The following is a 23,246-nucleotide window of genomic DNA, read 5'->3' as shown; positions in this document are numbered from 1 at the left end:
CCCATAATGGAAAATGCAAAAAATGTCCCGTCAACTATGCTGTCAATAACGCGTGTGATATATTTGGTGCAAGATCGTTTAGATTTGGTCATTTAGATTTGGATAGCCAAATCTAAACGATTTATTTTTTGAAATTTATCGTTTAATTTGGTTATACAATCGTTTAGATTTGGGTAGCCAAATGTTAACAATTTTTTTTTCAAAAATTTGTACACGATCGTTTAGATTTGTTTACACGATCATTTATTTTGTCAAGATTCTTTGTACACGAGCGTTTAAATTTTATTAAACAATTATTTTAATTCTTTAGGTATACAATCGTTTAGATTTGTCTAAACAAGTTTTTAAATTCTTTTGGTACACAATTGTTTAGAATTGTCTAAATGATCGTTTAGATTGGCTACCCTAGTCTAAACAATTTTTTTCAAGATTTTTACGCACGATCTTTTAGATTTGACTATTTTTTGTACACAATCGTTTAAATTTGGTTATAAAAATCTAAAAGACATAAAACAAGAGAGGAAAAGAAGAAAGACGATGGAAAGAAATCACAGCGGAAAAGAAAAAAGTAAGATTTTGTACAATTTGAACGACATAAAAAAAGAAAGGAAAAGAAGAAAGACGATGGAAAAAAATCGTAGCGGAAAAAAAAGAAAGGAAAAGAAGGACGATGGAAGCAAATCGTAGTGAAAAAAAGAGAAGAAAAAAATAAGAAAAGACGATAGAAAAAAATCGTAGTGAAGAGGGGAAGAAAGATGTAAGGGTAAGCCTGAAATATTTAAAAAGTGGCTAAGTTCATGGGTTTTGTTACATGGGCCGTAAATATTTTAGTGGTTTGTTATACTTATGAAAATATTTCTAGTTTTATTTAATCATGTTGGAATTATTGAGTGTTGTTTTGAGACGTTTAATTTAGAATGAATGGTTTTGTGGAAATTAAAATTAATTAAATATTTGTTGGGAGAATATTTAATTAATTATTGAAATTGATATTTTAGTGTTAAAGAGTTGATTTAAGTTGAATGTTATTGGTATAACTAAATTGGTGGATTTTTAAGGAATTTTGGTTAATTATATATAGGTATATATATAATTATTTTTTGAATTGAATAATATTGATATTGGTGGAAATATTATTATTTAAGGAAAATATATTTATATTTTGAAAAGAGAAAAGTGGGGTGGTGGAAGATAATTAGAGTGTTTGATTAGGAGTCAATAAGGAGAGAGAAAAAGTTATATTTGATTTATTTTAAAAAAGTAAAAAGGGAAATGATAAAATTTATAATAATATCTTGTTATATTATTAAATAGAGGCCCCTTCGAGAAGCGTGCCTTTTACTATTCCATCATTTTCTTCCTCTCAAAATCCTAGTAGTCGTCCGTTGTGCCCACCATTCTTCGACCACCCAAGCGAAGCCCATCCAAACCCAATCTCCGTTGTCATATCTGAAACACCAGTTGAGTCTTTTTCGTTTGCGTCCTCTGCCTCCGTCATGTTTGAGCCTCCGTTTGAGCATTCTAAGTTTGCTCCAAGTTTAGTCGTCTATTGTCGACTTCCTTCTCCTCAATTGAAGTCGCCGATCCAACCTTCATCGTGTAAGACATTCCGAGCTGAGCTTCCTACTTTGCAAGCTACGTGCCTCTTCTCTCCAGCCAACCCAAGTCGAATGTTTTCCTCCCTTAGCCACGTGAGTCGAACCCTTATTCCTAGCTAAGTTACCCAATTGTTGCTTCTCTTTTAAGCCAATTAAGCGACTTTAGGACTTTACTTTAGTGAGTTTTGATTGGGTTTTTGGTATGTACATCAAATATTAAGTTTTGGTCTAAGTAAATTAATTTTTGGGATTAAGTTGAATTATTTTCTTAAAGTTGGATTATTGTTCTTTAAAGGTCATTGGCAAAATTGAAGAAGAGTTAATCTCTGGAAAGCTTTTCCATTTAAGGTTGATTTGGTCTCAACCTCAACTTTGGGTAAGTCTGGATCCCTAAATAAATAATTAGATGATTATTGTTGACAAAATTATTAATTTAATTTTGTTTATGTTTTGAATTGGTTTATTTGGGTTTTGACTATCAAGGATTTTAGCAAATCTCGAGGTAAGAGATTTTATTACTAGAAATTCGAACATGAATTTAAGAGCATGCACGTATTTACTATCATACATTGATGGTATCTAAAATGCATAATGTGATGTTGTAGATGATGACTGATATTATGTTGATGAATATGCATGATATATTAATTACATGATTAAGGACTTTATGATTGATATTCATGTCATGTTTAGGATATTTCTGATATGCTACATGCTATAGACCATGGTGTTCTGTTAACTTAGGCCATTAGGGTTGTACCTACATGTCCGATGTTCTTCGGGATCACCTTTTTTTTATAGATTAATGACTATGTACATTCGATGAGACCACCAGTCTATCATGCCATGTTTATGAGTGGTCCAACAAGATCACTTGCAGCCTAATATCATTGATGTTCCTTTGAGTTCACTGATAGATGAGTGTGTTCCTTCGGGATCACCAGATACCTTTCGGGAATAGTAACGGGTCCCTTATTGGGTATATGTTTATATTCACTCTTTTTTATGTTTAATATTTCAGGCAAAGGTAGACATAAAGGAAATCTGACAAGCAAAAAGGGGTTGTGACTTGCCATTTGGACTTAGCTTTGCTTCCAACTTCTTTATATTTTTAGTATTTGACTTTAAGGGGCTGTTTGGGGTTAGGGTTTGCACTGTAGGCTTGAATTAGCCCAACCCTAACCCCCGTTTGGGCCGAGTAAGGAAACCAGGGTTTTCTTAACACAGATTCAATCTCCCGCAAACGGTCGAAACCCTCCCTGCCTCTTCACCTTCAATCCGTGTTTACCATTTTCCCTCAATCCATGTTCGTTCGAAACCCTTTCCCCCTCAATCTGTTTTCGTGCGAAACCCTTTCCCCCTCAATCCGTGTTCGTTCGAAACCCTTTTCCCCTTCCTTCGTAATTCTTCGTCATCAAATCCCCTCAAATCGCCCTCTTTTGTTCTGTGTTCTTCCTCTTTTGGTGTGTTCTCCCTCTTTCGGTGTGCTCTCCCTCTTTCGGTGTGTTGTCCCTATTTTGTTTTGTGTTCTTCCTCAAGAAATGGTTGAATCGTTGTTTCGTTGTGTGTTCTCCCTCAATCCATCTTCATGCAAAAATGGTTGCATGTTCGTTCAATCCGTCTGTTTCGTTGCCTGTTTTCTCTATTCCGTTGAATCGTCAAATCATTTTTTCTCCTTATTTGGTTCTCTGTTCTTCCTCAATCCGTGTTCTTGTAAATGGATTTTGGGGTTAGGGTTTGGCCGATTGGGGACGATTCGTTTAGCCGAATCTCTATCTATATCTCTCTCATCTGTCTCTCTCACTCCCGAAAGGACTCGTCGTGTTTGTTGAAGCCTACCCTTCCACGGTGTTGGCTCCAAACATGATAACCTTTCAGTCATTGTTTTGCCTCCAAATTCGTTTTGTTGAAGGCGATGCTAATTGCAAAATCCTTGCCGCTCGAGGTTTCATTGTTGCGGCTGGGTGTTTGGCTTGGCATTTCGTTATTCCTAATTTGATAAGACAAAAACTTCATCCCTTGTCTGTCAATGGTTGTCGATCGAGCTTGGTAGGGAGGTATTGGACTCTTTTTCAATCCAATTCCATAGCCGATGATGAGTTTAATCTTTTTAGACAAATTTATTTTCTTACATTTTTTTTCCATATATGTATGTACCCTGATTAGGAATATCTCTTTTGATTTATGTAATGTATGTTGAGATTGCATTCTGTCTTCTTGCTAATATGTTCGGATTGAATTCTGTCTTCTTGTCAATATATGTTGCATTCTGTCTTCTTGCCAATATATTTTGCATTCTGTCTTATTCCAATATATGTTGCATTCTGTCAATTTCCAATATATCTTGCATTCTGTCTTCTTCCAATATATGTTGCATTTTGTCTTCTTCGAATATATCTTGCATTCTGTCTTCTTCCAATATATGTTGCATTCTGTCTTCTTCCTTTATGTTGTACAAAATTTTGTTTGCCTTCCATTATGTGTTATTTGCTTACTGTTCAGTTTACTTTGGTTTACTTGTTGGTTAAGTTTTCATTGTGTCGGATTAGTTTGGTTTAATTTGTTGCCCTTCAAATTGTTTCTGCCCTGCGTTTAGTTTGGTTTACTTTCTTGCTCTTTAAATTGTTTCTGTCCTGCCTTTAGTTTGGTTTACTTTCTTGCCCTTCAATTTATTTCTGCCCTGCTTTTAGTTTGTTTTACTTTATTGCCCTTCAATTTGTTTCTGTCTTTCATTCCATATATATATAGATTTTGGAAAAATCTATTCATTTATGTTTTGTCTCTTCAATGGTTTGTCTTTATCTTCTGATGTGTACTTAGTTGCAGAATAGCTTGGTAAATCTACTTTTGACTGTTGTTTGACTTATCTTCTAGCCTACTTTTATAGAGATTCCACTGCCTTTTCTTGGTTGGGTCATTTATTTCCATATTTAATCCCCATATCCTCTCTATATAAACTTGTTTTCTACTTATCATTCACCACTTTCATTTCTCATTGCTTGGGTCTGTCCTTCGTATTCTTCTTCTTCTTTCGTAGGTAAATGGCTCTTTCCTTCATATTCTTCTTCTTTTGTATGTCCACTATGTTTGTATGTCTTATTCTCTCACGGGTTGTATGCCTATGTTTGTATGCCTTCTTCTCTCTCTGTTTCTGCATTGTTCTCTCACTGTTTATGCCATCTTTTGTATGTCCACTATGTTTGTATGTCTTATTCTCTCACGGTTTGTATGCCTGTATGTTGGTGTGATGTTTATCATCTACTTTCTGCCTATTTGTTTTACATGTGTTTATGCGTTTGTTGTTTGTTTTTTATCCCTCTTAATTGATGTTTGAAACACGATGAAACCTGGTTCAAGTTATTGAACCGATTTCTATACTCTGAGGCAACTTAACATTTGTTTTCAAATTTTATTTTTTTGTTTTGAATGATCTTTTTAACGGTTTCAATATCGGGTCAATGGTTCTCAATACAAGGTATGCACTTCTTCCCTTTTTTTTCCAATTAGGTTGCATTTCAAAAACGTGTACTAACTTGTTCATTTTTTTTCAGAACATTCCCCGTTATCCCACACTTACAAGAGGTATTATAGGTTACGCATATGTACATTAAACTTCCATGTTCTATTTTTTCATTTAAGTACATTATAAATTATGTATGTATTTTGATGGCGTATGACTATTTCTTTTGTAATAATTTATTTTGATGGACATTTTATTTATATACATTTCACGTTCAACAAACGTTCTTTAAACCCGATTTTCTTACGAATGTTTATAACAAACAGAAATAAAGCAAATAACCTAACAAAATTAACATACCAATTTTTCTAAGTTCACAATTTTTTAATGAAAAAAGTTGTCAAAGTTTGAAAAATCGTTGTAAGACAAATAAAGCAATTCTACAAGCAATTCTACTATGAAAAAAGTATTCAAAGTTTTATTTCTCTTTTCTTACTTTATATTTTTTCCGTCAAGTCTACCAAATCATTTTGTCAAAAAGAAAACCGTAAACCTAGTTTAAGGAAAATTGATATTAATGAGATAGAGAGTCGAAAACGAACTAATAATGAGAGTACATAACCATTTCTTAAAAAAATGCAAATCTAACAAAATATATTATTAAAATTTGATAGACTTTATAAAAGAAAGAATATTATACCAATTAATATTGTCTTTGTTCTTACTTCTTCCATTTGTTACCAAAGAAAAAATAGTACATATTTCTTCCATTAAGTTTTTATACATGAAAAGAATAATTATGATTAAGTTTCGTAGGTAAAATTTAAGAACTAATTAGGCATAAAGTATAGGTGAGTGAATGAAGTTCTAATAAGCTTCATACATGACATGTATGGCATATTAAATATGTGGTTTTAGCAAATTACTAAGTTTAGGGTATTAGTAAGTGCATAATAAGCTTTAATTACAGATTTTTTCCAATGTATATGGATATTGAACTAATTCACTTAGTACATATTTTTAGTAAACTTTACATAGTTTGTAATAGATCAACAAACACTCCTTGGCGTCCTAACTGCGTTCATGCTGGCCCAACGTCAGATCTTACTAACGTTGGAGCTACTAATGAACGACAATAGGCGTATCACCTATACACCGTCCGATACACGCCATAGAATAAGGCAGCTTGCGTACTTTCGCATGATACATGAGTTAGATCTTGTGTGTCGCCAAAGCACGCGAATGGACAGGAGAACATTCGCAATTCTATATCATTTACTTCAGACTGTATCTGGTCTTTCGTCCACCGAGATTGTCGACGTCGAGGAAATGGTAGCAATGTTCTTACACGTCCTTGCCCATGACGTGAAGAACCGCGTAATTCAAAGGGAATTTATACGGTCCGGTGAGACAGTATCGCAACATTTTAACCTTGTACTATTGGCTGTCGTTCGACTATACGAGGAGTTGATAAAGCGACCTGTTCCGGTGACAAACAACTGCAATGATCAACGTTGGAAGTGTTTTGAGGTGGGCATGATACAAGTTTAATGTATTTGACCCTAATGTACATGGCACTTATATCGGCGTGTTTATTACAACCTGCAAAATTGCATTGGTGTGTTAGACGGGACGTACATAAAGGTGAACGTCCCCGCAACAGATCGACCTACATTCAAAACGCGTAAGGGGGAAATTGCCACAAACGTATTGGGCGTGTCTGACACAAAAGGGTATTTCGTTTATGTCCTCGCCGGTTGGGAAGGATCGGCGGCAGACTCGCGGATTCTATGTGATGCCCTATCACGAGAAAATGGACTACAAGTGCCAAAGGGTATATCTTATTTATAATAAAACAACGCCGCTTTCTACTTACCTATTTGAAGCGCTTAAACGAGTATTTTAATAACGGGATATTATTATCTGTACGATGCGGGTTATCAAAACACGGAGGGGTTTCTGGCCCCGTACAGAGGCCAGCGATACCATTTGCAAGAGTGGTGTGGTGGAAAAAATGCGCCAACAAATGCTAAGGAGTACTTCAACATGAAGCACTCCTCGGCAAGGAATGTCATTGAGCGCGCCTTCGGTGTTCTTAAGGGTCGTTGGGCCATTATTCGCGGGAAGTCCTACTATCCCCTGCAAGTCCAGTGTCGCACCATACTAGCATGTTGCTTGCTCCACAATTTGATCAACAGAGAAATGACATATTGCGACGACGTTGACGACGTGGACGAAGGAGACTCCACGTACGCGACGACCACCGCTTTAGAAGACATTCAGTATATTGAGACAACAAACAAGTGGTCTCAGTGGTGCGATGAACTAGCCGAATCGATGTTCACTGATTGGCAGTTGCGTAACGCTTAGATAAGACAATTTTACATTACAAGTCATAGATTGTATGCGAATTTCTATCACCTGTAAAATGTACTGTTGCATATGAAATGTACGTGTGCCTTTTGTTTTGAACTGTTAAATGTGAAATTGTGAAATTACTAACGTACTCCATGTATTTTTTGTAATTTGTCAATCTTAGTATGTCAACCTCAAATCGTGCCCCGAGACATGTCTGGACGAAGGAGGAGGAGGGCACTCTTGTGGAGTGTTTAATGGAGTCAGTGTCAATGGGGGGATGGAAATCGGATAAGGGTACGTTCCACCCAGGTTACCTCGCCCGGTTGGTACACATGATGGCGGAGAAACTACCTGGATGTCAGGTCCGAGCAACGACTGTATTTGATTGTAGAATTAAGACACTGAAGCGAATATTTCAGGCTATTGTCGAAATGCGGGGGCAAGCGTGCAGTGGCTTTGGGTGGAACGATGAAGAGAAATGTATCATTGCAGAAAAAGAATTATTTGATAATTGGGTTAGGTTAAGGAAAATAATATAAACGTCACACAACGTTCACAATGTATATTTACTTAACAATTTTTCAATCAGTACTCATACGTGATCTTTTTCCCCTGCAGTCGCATCCTATAGCGAAGGGACTCCTGAACAAACCGTTCCCGTATTACGACGAACTTACATATGTGTTCGATCGCGATAGGACGACGGGTCGGTTCGTTAAGACATTCGCTGACGTGGGGTCTAACGAGCCTGGCGTGTATGATAGATTTGATGTGAGGGATGGAAACGAGGACTTTCCGCCCGTGTACAGCTAGGGGATTGACCTCTGCAAGACGATGTACGTGCATCCCGACCTTCTCGCGCTTCAAATGGTAGGACCGAATCGAGTGGATCCAAGATAAAGAGGGAAAGTCAGCGAGACTTAGAAGTTGAAGGCATACATCTGGCGCTTGACCAAACAAACGAGCAACTCATGATGATTGCGGAGTGGCCTGCACGTGCCCTTGCAAATGACAACCATGTGCGCACGGAATTCTTCCGCATATTGCGTGAGATGCTAGAACTAACAAGTTTGGATAGGGCGCTATTGCAAAGGCATCTTTTGTCTCATATGGACGACCTTCGAGGTTTCGTACTCATGCCTGAGGATGAGAGGGAAGGATTTTGTAGAGTCCTCCTATGAGACATCACGAGATAGTTGATATTTGTACCGACCTGGGTTGCTTCTTATTTGCTTACCTTTTTTTTTTTGTATAATGTTGATTGTTTATGCATTTGCTATTGTAAAGAACTATTTTTTTCCTTCATAATGTTTATTTAAAATTAAGAAAAATAGTCACAATTTCACCAAAGCGTTATAACGGCTATTTATATATGTTCAAAATAGGGGGACATCGCTATCGCCGATTACAAATACGAAATAATTAATTTGTCTTTCTAGAAAATGAATTTTAATAAATTTTTCACAATATGTTCAGAAATTAATTTAAAATTGGACAATTTTCTGTACTAATTTAATAACATTACACATACAATAAATTATTTGCAATAAGACGGGTTCGACGCTTTCGTAAAAAAGTATGCAATAAATTTTTTTTATCATATTTACAATCTAATTTAAAAAATATTATACTACATAAAAAAAATTATTAACCCAACCCATATAACACTTTCCCCAAATAAATTTTACCATAAAATCCACATAAACCTACCACCTAACCCTTCCCCCCAACACATCTTATCATAAAATCCCCATAAAACTACTCACCTAACCCTTCCCCCAAGCACATATTATCATAAAACTTTATTTCTAAACTCTTCCCCCAAACACATATTATCATAAAACAACATTTCTAAACCCTTCCCTCAAACAAGGGTTATGATAAAACTAGGTTTAACATAACACTAGTTTTATCATAACACTAACCCTTCCCTAAATCAACCCTTCCCCCAAACGCACCCTAAGTATTTTATTTTAACTTGTAAAATATTTTATGTTATTTTATTTAAAAATTTAGATAGGGCTCGAACTAAGATTATAATATATAGTATTTTTCTTGTTTTTGCTAAATCATGATTTATGAACGTGTATTTGAATTTATTTATTAAAGATTTAGTTTTCATTTTTTTTAAATGAAAATTTTGTTGTTTATTTTAAAGTAATGATCTCGACTTAGTATAAGGAGTTGAGTTGCTTTAGTTGTGACTTCTTGGGTTAGAGAATTTGTCTACAAATAAATGATGTGCTATCCCTATGCTTTTAGTGAGTGTAATAATTTGTGATATCTAAGATAGGTAGTTAGAGGAATACAGCTTGATGGAAACACCATACCCACGATTTAGCTAGGATAAAGGGCGACTTAGATGGATTGGTGAAGAATATGTTCAGCTAAGCATCGACTCGAACAAAGGAGGCAGCTCGGGTACTTCAAACAGAGGCTCTGCGCACAACGGGGAGATTTATGATCGATGGAAGGGCTCGATCAGAGGGAAAATGCAGAAGACTGACAGCTGAACGAAGGACTCGAATCGAGATCTTCACTCACAATGGCTTCACGACGGCTTGCAACTTGGAGTTGATGGAACGCGACGGCGAAAGCATCGATCAATAGATGACGAAGTCGTTGGTGCCGTGGAGTTCGACGACGGTGAGAAGGTTGACCAAGGCGACGGGTTAGGGTTTGTGAGGAACAAGATGATGCTTGATTTCTTTAACACGGTTCTATTTAATGATAATAATAATAAGAGCAATAATAATAATAATTAATATTAATATTATTAATAATTCTTTTTTTAACTTATTCATTTATTTTCCAAAAATAAATTAAATCTTTCTCCTTGCTCATTTAATTATCATCTAATCAAATAAATATTTCTTCGAAAAATAATTATCCTTTAATAGTAATTATATTTTCTCACAATTTTCTTTTTTTTTCTTCACCATCTATAAAATCTTTCTTCCAAAATACAATTATCTTTTCATTAAATAATGATATTTTCATAAATATCAAAATTATTCACTTCCATAAATTCCATAAATAATTATATATACACCTGTACATAATTAACCAAAATTCCTTAAAATTCACCAAATAAATTTTTAACACCAAAATTTTATATCCTCTAATTAATTAAATATTCATCCAACAAATATTTAACTCTAATTTCCATAAAACCAAATAATTCTCATTAAATGAATTTGAAATAACGATCAATAAATTAAAAGTATTTAAATAAAACTAAAAAAATTGTCTTAATTTTTGTGGGCATCACAATCTTCCATTCTTTAAGAAACTTTCCTCCTCGAAAGTTCTAATCCTCGAACAACTTGGGGAACTGAGCTTTCGACATACTTAACAACATTCTCCATCAAAATTTCAAGATCTTTAATTAAATATACACACATATATTTAAATTAATTCAACAAATTACATCAAATAAATTTCTTAACTTCAAATTTCAAATTAACATAATATCCACAATAAGTTTCTTAAATTTTTTTGAGGTGTTACAACCTTCCTTCGATAAGAAACTTTCGTCCTCAAAAGTTCTAGTTCCCAAACATTTCTAGGTATCGTGCTCTCATGTCATCCTCTTGTTTCCACGTAACCTCCTCAACTTTGTATGTACCTTATAAAATTTTCTCAAGTGCAACTCACATGTTGCACATTCACTTTGTCTTTACTAAAATATTACCTTTCTTAAATATTTTTCTTTCCTTTATAGTCTAGCCTCCCTTTTGGCTCTAGAAACTAACCTCAAACCACTCAATGCCTAAGATTACACCCAAGTCACGGATGCCTATTATTAACAAGGTTACATTCAAAATATGATATGTTATCTCTATCTGACATGCTCTTATCTTTTCTTTCAACAACAGAAGTTCCCTAGATGAAGTAGATACAAACAACATAAAACCCAAATGCTCTACTTCTAGACACTCATGCTAAAGAAAGACTAAATATAAAGAATGCAAAGACTCATAGTTAAACAGTAGTAGTGCACAATGTCCAAAGTTGGGACTATACTTGTCATCGTTGTGCAGCCTTCTCGACCTCCTGTCGATTAGTAGCAAATACTCTCCCCTACTGGGATGTGGATGTCACACCCCATTCCTAAGCACCTTCTCACTATGCCCGAGATGTGGCATGAAGTCAACCGACATCGTTCTGTTTCTAACAATGTTTGTTAATCCTGTTTAGCCTATAATTCTCATCTATCTCTAATCAGATAAACTCAAACACAAGATGCAGAAAGAAAAGTCTAGTTTGACAATAACCGTTTAAAACTTTTACAAAACATCTTCAAGCTTACCCAACCTATGGACAACTTGCTCAATAGTCTTATATAGATAACATAAAAGAGGTTCAAAGTCCTAACCAGAACAACACTATTACAAAACATAAAGCACAAAATAATACTAGTCTATTACAGACGATGACAACGAAGTCCTCTCTTAGCTTAATTACAAAAATGATCATGCATGCTTGGAATAAGCCGTACAAAATCTACTTAAACTTCTAGTAGAGTAGTCGGATGCTTTAACAGGTGCTAGAACCACGATCTCTATCTATAAGGGAAATAAACATTGAAAGGGTGAGCTATAAAGTTCCGTGAATGACAACTTTTAAAAACAAGCATGATAATGAAAAACTTTGAGCAAATATAAATGAACTTAACAAAGCAATTTTCTCTTCACATTTGCTTTATCCTTTCTCCTTTCTTTATTTCTTGCTATACCTTGAACTCTTCAAATTTATGGGACGAGACTCTAGGCATTGAAGCCCTGTCCTCAATACAATACCTATAAGACGAAACTCTAGGCGCCAATAGCACCATATCTCATATAGCTATCATGAGATGGAAAATCTAGATGTTCGTGAAGGCCCTCATCTCTTACTTAGTTTATGTGATGGAAACTATAGGCATCTACTAGATACCCTCACCACACAACCTCTGCACACAGACAATCTCCCCGTAGGGTTACTAACAAATCATGACATGTCGGTATAGACTTAAAATTAGAAATCTCATGCTAAAGCTTTTACTTAAGTTAGTATGCTTACGAAAACTCTTGCATTAAACAAGTCTCAAATCTAGCTTTGCTTAAATAATCTCTTTCCTCAATATTTGCAGAAACATAGCATTAAAACATATTCTTATAAATCTCATGTTTCAAAAAACCATTTCTCAATTTGTATGCTTTTGAACTTAACTCAACCATAACTCTAGTACATTCAAATGTTTAAATCTCTTCTAAACTTTAAACTCATGCTTTGTAAATAAATTTCATAACTTTAGCACATTCAAATGGTTAAACTCAAAGCATGTTTTAAAACTTATTTTCTTAAATCAAGCTTAGAAATTCATTTGAAAATTATTTTAGTCACTCACAACTCTTGGCTAGGTTCTTAGGTCATAGGTTTTCCCTATTTTCTTCTTGCCCTTAAAATAACAAGAAAACTCAAGTTAAAACTTGGCTTTAACTATGTCGAAAGAAATAAGAGAAATAAGAGAAATAAGAGAAATAAGAGTCTTTCAAACTTAAAGTGAACTCTACGTCTGAAAAATGTTGACCGCACGCGAGAAATGAATTTTCGAAAATCTGTCACACGTTTCTTTAAGTGATCCTGATCAAGTTCGACCCGAGATCCACCGAGAACCTTAAAATACACTTCCTCCCGGTTCCAGTCTCGACCAAACACAACCCAAGATGGCCTGAGATTTGCTCTATACCTTTTCTATCTTTCGATCTCAAACTATCATAACCACGAGATACACCGAGATTTACATTATGCGCTTTTTTATCTTTAAATATCGTTTGAACAGTACTGAGTCCTGAAGACTCTACCCTGAGAATTCTTTCCAAAAACACTTGACTTGCCTTCAAGAATACCACTTTGACCTTTCAAGTTCCTCAAACTTGACCCAAAAATCCCGAGATAATTTGTTAACCTTTCTTTAACTCTTAACGAGCAATGTGGATAGAAGATACGGGTATTACAGTAGAAGCTTGGTTCGCGAAAGCCCCGAATGGTTTTTGAGGGCATCTGTCAACTGTGTGCCCCGTTTGCTTACCTGTAACAAACTCTACTCCTTTCCAGACAACGACTTGAATAAGGTTTCCCACAGGTACGACAGATAGGTATTTTTTCGTGGTCCCAATTGTCTAAAAAATCTTCTACTAGTACAGTGAAAAGTACCACTTGACCTCACGTCCCTCTGTGGCACTACAATAGGCTGTTGCTTAGCGTTTCTTTTTTGTCTCGAGGTTGAGCATATGTTTATACTCAATCATAAATATTCTAGGTACGTATTTGAAGAATCCATGGACCATGAGATCAAGTTGATTTATGTGTCTAGTTTGATTAAATTAGGTGACCTACACATGTATTTAATTGCATTATAGTTTATGTATTGGATTCTTGTAAAACCTTTACCGACGACAATATAATTTAAATTTTTATTATTAATATAAAGATCTTTCTAAGCATATGTGAGTAACGTTGAATCTTGAATTATATTTTTTTACAATAAAAAATGTCGAAATAAGTAATTATATGACTATAAAATATGTGTTGTAAAGTGCAAAATGATGACTCTCAAGAAGTGTCGACATATAAGCATTTATTACACATGAACTGTTTTGTGAGAGTACATTTCTAGGCAAGAATAATGTATAACGAAAAGACAAAACATGACACGAAATAAATGTCGTCAATAACTAAAAAGTGACATAAATAAACAAATTACCACACGAACGACATTTTTTTTTGTCGAGTTATAGACTATAGTGACAAATTTAGAGCGTCAATATAAGAGTATTATTGATAATATATTAATGTCGTCTAGGAAAATTTAATGACACTTTTTTCAAAGTGTCATTAAATAGCTTATCTTGAGATAGGCTTCAAGGACGCAAAATTTGTATCAAAAACTCGTTACGACACATATTTTGCATCGTTAAACCCTATTTTTCAAGTAGTGACTATTTCAAAACTCCCACTTTGCTACAATATTTACTATTAGCTACAGTTTTTACTATTTGACATTCATCATTTTTCTATTTTTTGCTACATTTTTTACTATTTCCTTACGCTACAAGAAATCAGGTTCTTCCGATGCACAATATATATATATATATATATATATATATTCACTTTATAGAAATGTTTTCAATTGTGTGGTACTCTTTTTTATTCTTATTCGATTTAAATTAATTAAAATTGTAAAAAATAAGCAATAAATTACTAAATAATTATATAAAATACCAAATCAAAATTAAATGTATTATAAATTAAATCTTAAATTGTCTAATAATGTCGAATGTCGCAAAGAAATTACATAGAAAAGAAAAGAAAATACATTGACGTCCTAATGGTCACTGATGTCATATTCCAAGTCCATACCTACAATGACACAAAAGTACATTTAGATATATTTATCATCAACAGCAAATTAAACAACTTAAAAGTTGAAAAATACGTACCGCAAGTGCTCACGGTCTCCTCTATGCCTGACTCATTTCCTCAATTATCTTCTTCATTTCTTCCATCTGTTGGGCATGTAGCTCCAACGTCCTCATTTGTTCTTCAATCAAGCGCTTGGCTTCTTCAAGCTTGATTCTTTGTTGCTTAATCAGGACTTTAACTTCTTCGACTTCCCTAGAGTGTATTTCTTGCGAACATGAGGTCAAAGAATTGATAGCACTTTTCCTGGACTTGGGTTTGAGCCCCAACCAAGACCTTTTGAGTAACTCAGTTGTCTACCTAAAATGGTCTCGCATATCTCGTCCCTAGAGAGTGGTTGAGAACCCTCTGGGATGGGCTGGGACTGAAGTTCTAACATTTGATTCTACAACAAAACTTTTAATCAAGTTATGAAGTCATGAATAAAAGACAAAATAAGACAAGATTTTCATAAACTTATATGCGCATCCGTGGCCACCTGCGTAACGAATTGGTCAGTCTGAGCATGTGTTTCTCTAAACAACTCCACATGGTCGACTAGCTGACCTCATTGTTCAGATAGCTTGTGTTGTCGTTGTAGAAACGACTTGGACCTACTACTATGATTGTAAGGCTACTTCTATCTAGCAGCCTTATTCATCCTTGATTGCTCTTGCATGCAAATTTTTTAAAAAGTTATACATGCATACAAAAAATTGAATGAAGTAATGTAACATTGTAATATGTAAATCTCACCTGAAATGCACGACTCAAATAGTGATTGCAAAGGAACTGCCAATCTTCCAAACTTCCGACCAATCTGAAGGGTCGGTTGACATGTGCCTGTTTAGGGTCGTTGTACTTTTTGAAATGTCTGTAACAGTCTCCCTGAACTCCTTGAAATATGTGACCATTTGATGCTTAACAAATCTAGTAGGTGATTGGTCGTTGAAATCAAGCACGAAATAGCGCTACAAAGTAAAGAACGAGATATTAGTCTGGTTTATACTTATATATATTTAAAATAAAAACGAACTAATTACTGAAGTTACTTGTAGAGCACCCTTGACAACCTCGATGTATCCTGTGGAACATCATTCCACTTAAGGTAGTAGATCAAAAATGTATCTCACACACACACACCAATGGCGTTGTTGAACCGAACAACATGTGGAGAGATTGACTTCTCCGCTCCTAGAGCTATGGTAATTGGAATCTTGCCATGCTTAAGAACGTACCTCTCCAACTCCAAGTTTTGGGACTCTTGATGTCTCCTATGAGTCAGAGAGGGTTGAGACCCATTTACTTAAGAAAACAAAATAGTATCAGAATGTAACAAAACTACTCTATATGTACCCGATTATCATCAAAGTAATGGGACTAACCTGAAGTGTCACCCACCGAGGATGATTTCCTATGTTATTGAACGTGTCATCGAACTCGAGAAATAGAGCATCTTCTCCTTGAAATAGCTCGGAAATGATGACATAGTACCTGTGGACATAAAAACCAAAATGAGCTAAACAAATAAGAATACCTCAAATTGAATATATAAAAAATTGAAATATGTGGATACGTGATTCGTCATTATATTCGTCATCGCTTGATCCGTTTTGATGTGATAGTTGTTCATCATCATCGTCTATGAAGTTGTCAATGACATGACGCACAACCGGTCTTTCCGCCACTGCAGGATGAACGTTAGGTCTGTACAGAGTGTCATACTCTATGTGTTCATCCACACGATGTCTGACAACAATTTCCAGTACATTCGATTGTCCTTTTGAACGTCCTCCAGTTCGAGAACATTCCATATACATTTATTTTGGACCATTTGAACAACTTTTTAGTTGGTACCTTCTTTTGGATCCTTTAGGTAAAATACTTATGTGCCTGAGTTGCGAGAGTGACGAGTTCCTCGGTGAACAAAAAAGAGATGTGTTGATTAATTTGTGCTATAATTTTATAAGTATCCTATGGCTTTTGTTGTTGTCCGTGTCAAACCACCTATACTTAAATAGCCAAACACGTCCCATCAGATATTAAGTCCAACACTTTATCTAAAACACCATAGAAATTGTGGTCTCCACTTCCACTATCACTCCTTTCACCATTACCATGACTCCACTGTTTGTTGTGTGATGGGAATCATGCTTTACCGTGAGAAATCTCACCCAACTAACAATGCATCAACTGTAAGACCGAACGTCAAGTAAAGGTCCCATCGCAAGTGAGAAGAAATCATTCGAAAAGTTCTCTCTCACGCTTTTCTATAACAAAAAATCCATGTGTAAATGATTATATATATATAATTCTCAAATAAGTTAGTCCCCGATGTTATCAAATTCATGTTGGCTATATACCTAATTTCTAAACCACTTAGGAAATGCTCATGATATCTTTTGTACAATTCAAAAGCATTTTGAGTTTGACGACATATCAACCTCAAGCCTCTCCTAAAGTTGATAATTATGAGTTTGTGTAACAACAATGTATAGCAAATACTTAAAATAGTCAGTGAAGTCAAAGGTTAGGAATGCATACTTGCGGTACTCCGATATTTCATCTACATTGTTGAGGATGTACCAATGAAAGAGGCGTTTCTCTTCCTGTGTAGAGTTCGTATGCTTGACTCCCCTAATGGTCGTACTTTCTGCATGAACATGTCAAACACATCAATTACTCATAATTTAGAATGCTATCATCATTTCATTCGTCTTTAGTGAATCGAGTCTCAATCCCACTTAGATACCTCGAATAAAAAGTCCTTGATTCATTCCTCAGATATGTTTCTGTAATAAACCCCTCATGATGTGCTTTATTTCGAACAAACTATTTTAATGTGCATAGACTTCTTTCAATGGGATACATTTAACTGTAAAAAATCAGACCAGCAACCTTGCTTTCATATGGTAGGTGAATGACAAGGTGCACCATTATATCGAGGAAGGTAGGTAGGAATATTCTTTCCAATTTGCAAAGTATGATTATGATACATGCTTGCAATCAGTTCAAATCTCACTTACTCTTATCATTCTTGCACACAAGTCACGAAAAAACTACACTGTTTAGTAATAGCGGTGTATACATTTTTTGGTAAGTATGCTCGAACACCAATAGGAAGAAGTCAATGTAGCAAAACATTATAGTCGTGTGTTTTGAGATCTGATATTTTTTTGTCTCTATCATTTACACATCGTGAAATATTAGAAACGAATCAATTAGAAAACTTAATTGATTTCAAGTACTTGCAAAACGCAACTTGCTCGCTGCTATTAACGAGTAACTCACATGTGGCTTCACCAATTTGTTACTGAGTTCTATCAGATGTAAATCCTTTCTTATTTTCAAATCTTGTATGTCTAACTGAGCTTTCCTAGTATCCTTGGTTTTTTCTTCAATATTTAACAGCGTACTAACCAAGTTGTCACAAACATTCTTTTCAATATGCATTGCATCTAGCTTTTAATGTAATACTAGTCTCAACTAGTAAAAAAGTTCAAAGAAAATACTTCTTTTAGTCCACTTAAGTGTTCTCTTTCTTTTCTTAATTATATTTTAATGAAGGATGTTTACTCATAACGAGAAGCTCCAGCAAATCTAGTCACTAGAACAAATATAGGCTTTAATGTCGCTTGGGAAAAATGAAAAAAGACCATTGATGTCGATTTTGAAAAAGCGGACCTTTAATGTCGGTTCTCCACTGACATTAAAGACTAAGCTTTAATGTCGGTTTTAAAACGACATTAAAGGTCCGCCATTTTGAAAACCGACATTAAAGGTCCATTTAAATTTTAATTTTAATATTTTTATTTTTTGAATAAATTAGACACTTTAATGTCGGTTTTCCACCGACATTAAAGGTCCATTTAATTTTTTTTTTAATAATTTTTTTTTGTGAAAAAATAACATTCTCTCTCTTACTTTACCCTTTTCGACCGTCTGCTATACGAAACCATTCGACCATATTCGACATCTCCCTCGTCTTCTCCGAATGACTCCCCTCCATTTCTTCTCCGATCGACGCCACCATTTTCATCGACGCCACCATTTTTATCGTCGCCACCATTTTCATCGACGCCACCATTTTTATCGCCGCCACCATTTTTATCGTTGCCACCATTTCTATCGCCGCCACGATTGTTGTTCTGTTCGCCCACCCTTGGAATCAAATTCGGCCGCATTTCTCTCCTTCTAAAGAAACTCATCCGCTCGTCCGCGTTCACAGCAAGCAGCAACCAGGTTCGCCCACCCTTTGAATCAAATTCGTCCGCGTTCACAAAAAACATCCTCTCACATTCTCATTCTCCCTCTCACATTCACAGCAACGACGGTAAAATTTCCATCTTCTTTCAAGTGGTCGCGATTTTAATTTGGGGTTTTTAGCATGTTTTAATGTATTGTACTTGTTCATTCTTGTTCATCAATTCGAAATTTTAATGCATTAGTTTTAGGTTTTAGCTGTTACCAGGATATATATGGAAGATTGAGTATATGTTAATGTATTAGTTTTAGGTTTTAGCTGTTGTGGTAATTGAATGTGTGTTTTTTTATTACTATCAAAAGGGCTTGCTCCGGAGATTCCTGAGGATCTTTACCATTTGATTAAGAAGGTTGTCTCGATTAGAAAGCATTTGGAAAGGAACGGGAAGGACAAAGACTCCAAGGTACACATTGTACTCTATACCCACTTTATATAGTAATCAATTAGGGATTATAATGTAGATTAATTGAAGATGAATGGACATTAGCCATAGTTAGAAATGAATATATCGTCAGAGACGGGGAGATTAGGAAAACTATCAATTTTGTGATCAAGTTAGTGGGCAATTCTGTGAGCAAACTTGTCTATCAGTCTCTTTCACCTTTCTGTAAGTGATTTCATGTAGGAGAGGAGAAGAGTTTCTGGAAAAGCTTTTCTTTCATAAGGATAAGATCGGTATGGAGCCACCCTCGTATTGAGTCACTTTCTTTTTCTCTTTTGGGGAGGGCTAGTCTTCTCATAAGGGCATCCAGGTCTCTTCCTGCCAGCGGGAGTTCTCTTGCATCCCCTACATTTACTTCCATATATATGTATATATATATATTCTATTCATATGTGTTGTTAGGTCATTGGCTTGATTTTAAGAAAAATTCTTAAGAGTGGCATCTAGTTAGAATGGTTAAGACTTTGGTGCAATGACTATTTATGACCTCTTGCGATAATTATTTGAGATTTTGGAGCTATTGCTCTTTATCTTATTATATATATATTCTATCATTTTTATACACTCCTTTTCTTTTCTTTTTGTTTCTTCCCAAACTATACACTTTTTTCTTTTCCTTTTAAACAAATGTATCCTTTCTTTCAGATTCCTTCATACGTTGTTTGCATTTACAGGTAATTATTTTTTATGAAACATAAGATTAATTTGTATTCAATTTATATACATGCAGTGCCCTCGTCAATTGGATTCTGTAGGGTGCGGGTATTACGTGCAAAAGTACATACATGAGATAGTGCATAATTCTAGTACTTCTATTACTAACCTTGTAAGTTTCTACTTTAACTTTTTACATATTACAATTTATGATCCAAACTCATACTTTCCATATCTTTCTCTTTGTGTGTAGTTTAATACCAAAAATGCATATAGACAAGAGGAGATTGATGAGATTCGAACTGAATGGGCAGCTTTTGTTAGCAGATTTGTGTAAGTAGTTGCTTTTTGTAGTTAGGTTAGTAGTTGATTTTTGTAGTTAGGTTAGTAGTTGATTTTTGTAGTTAGGTTAGTAGTTGGTCGAGTTAAGTTTTTGTAGGGACGGGCAGTCCTATAGTTTTTTGAAGGGCATGTGGTCCCGTACTAATTGTTGTTTGTTAGATAGTTTGTACCTATACTTTAGTTAGTGAAGGAACTTTCTATTGTGTTTATAAATCACGATCTTATATATTATCTTTATATTTTTGAGTTTTCACTTACAGTTGTTGGTTGTTTATTTAAATATGTGATTAGGAGTTTGATGATTTTATTTGTTGTAATACTATGTAGAAGGGTGGAAAGGTGTGCTGATATTTTAGGTGTTGGATGATCGTATTTGCTGTAGTACTATATGGAAGTGTGGAAAAGTGTGCTCGTATTTTAGTGTTGGATCTTATGCATTGTAGGTGTTTATTATTGGTTTTCCATGGATGGCAGGATGTGTTATTTGATATGTGTGATTATATATATAAGTGGATATACTGGAGGATTTGGAGTAGTTGGACTTATAGTGTTGAATATAGTTGTGTTTATTGATATGTGATTATATGTAAGTGTTGGATGATGTGTATTTGTTGTAGTTCTATATGGAAGTGTATGCTGGAATTTTAGGTATTATTGTGTGCATTGCAGGTGAACTAGGTATTATTGTGTGCATTGCTGAAATTTTAGGTATTATTGTGTGCATTGAGTAGTAGGCATTATAGCCAGTGTGCAAGCCATTTTTTTATTTTTTACAATATACGATGACGAACATTTCCGGACGTAATTCAACTCAAATAATATCGGTTTTGCCGTCATAAAAACTATTATAAATACGACATGAAATGTATCTTTAACGTGGGTATAAAAACGACATTAAATGTGTCTTTATTGTCGGTTTAAAAACGACATTAAATGTGTCTTTAATGTCGATGAAAAAACGACATTAAATGTGTCTTTAATGTCGGTGGAAAAACGACATTAAAGATGTGTCATAAGCGACATTAAAGACATCTTTAATGTCGGTTTAAAAACGACATTAAAGGCAGCTTTAATGTCGGTTATAAACCGACATTAAAGATGGACCGACATTAAAGACCTTCAATAACACCTTCAAAGATGTCGGTTTATAACCGACATAGAAGGTCTTTAATGTCGGTTATAAACCGACATTAAAGCCCAACCGACATTAAAGGCCTTTAATAATGCTTACAAAGATGTCGGTCGCCAAGTGACATTAAAGGCCAGATTTCTTGTAGTGAGTTGTTCCAAGATTTCATTGATGGAATAAGAAACATGATCGAACTTTACTCTATATGCAACTAAACACTTTAGTGATTAACATGCTAAAAAAGACCTAATTCAAACTAAATTAGGGTTAAGATAAAGTACATACCTTTTTGGCTTTCCAATCCTCGAAATCTCCTCACGATCTCGAACTTGGGACACCATAAGTGTTGACCCGCTATTCTTTGGAATTAGAACCAGGTTGTGAGATCCGTTAAGTAAAAGAAATAATGAGAGAAGGATGAAATTTGGAGGTGGAAATTAGGTTGAGATTAAGAGAAAAGTTTGGCAAAGATTTGTAAAAACTAAAAAAAAAAATTTGCCAAAAAGTTCTCAAATTTTTTAAAATTACCCTTTAAATAAGTTAATTACATGCGAAATTGCATGAGATTAATTTCTTAAATCTCAACACCTAATAATCCACTAACCATTAGTGAAAGTTAGTGGGCTAAGTATATAATGACCCAACTCTTTATACTAAGGTAAGATCATTACTACTTAAAGGAAAATAAAAACTTTCTTAAAACAAAATGGAAAATAAAACTAATTTTCATAATCAAAACCTCAAGTATTCATTAAAATCATAAATAAACTAATGTATGCAGAAATAAATCTCTAAATAAAATCCTAGCTCGGGCCCTATTTAGTTTTAAAAGAGTAATAATGAAAATACAAAAATACTGAAATCAAAACTGATAACATAACAGCGAATGCAAAATATTTTCCTATAGCACACCACGGTTACTTCTTGTTATTCGCTAGCTTTCCTTTACCTCTACCTTTATCTTTGTCTAAAAAATTAAATATTTAAAGAGTGAGTATAAAAATATACTTTGTAAGGGACCTATTACTAGTCTCGCTAGATGTCTATTAACTTTTCATTAGAGTCCTGTAAAGAAGTACCCCTAAACTGGCACGTTCCCGAACACGCACAATCTAATGATCCCGTAGGAACATCTCTGGTCTTCAGTGAACCCAAAGGAACACATAGGACAAAACTGGTCTTCGTTGATCTCGAAAGAACACCTAGGATAAACTGGTTTTCAGTGAACCCGAAGGAACACTTGGGACAATCGAGCTGTAGGTGATCCCGTCGGACCACTCATATACATAACATCCCATGAGACTAGTGATCCCGTCAGACCACACAATTATAAAACATGGCGATCCTTAGGGACATCCATGTGGGTACGACTCTAATAGACAAAGTTAACAAAACACTCTATCCGTAACATGTAGCATAACATAACACCATAAGCATGACATAAATATTAATCGTAGCATTCTTAATCATGAGATTAATATTTCATGCATTAACATTAACATCATCAATCATCATTATCAACATAACTCAGTCATAACTATCAGTCATCATCA

The sequence above is a fragment of the Cucumis melo genome, chromosome 12 (assembly GCF_025177605.1).
Source record: "Cucumis melo cultivar AY chromosome 12, USDA_Cmelo_AY_1.0, whole genome shotgun sequence".
Taxonomy (NCBI): Eukaryota; Viridiplantae; Streptophyta; class Magnoliopsida; order Cucurbitales; family Cucurbitaceae; genus Cucumis; species Cucumis melo.
Note: the sequence above shows the minus strand (reverse complement) of the source record.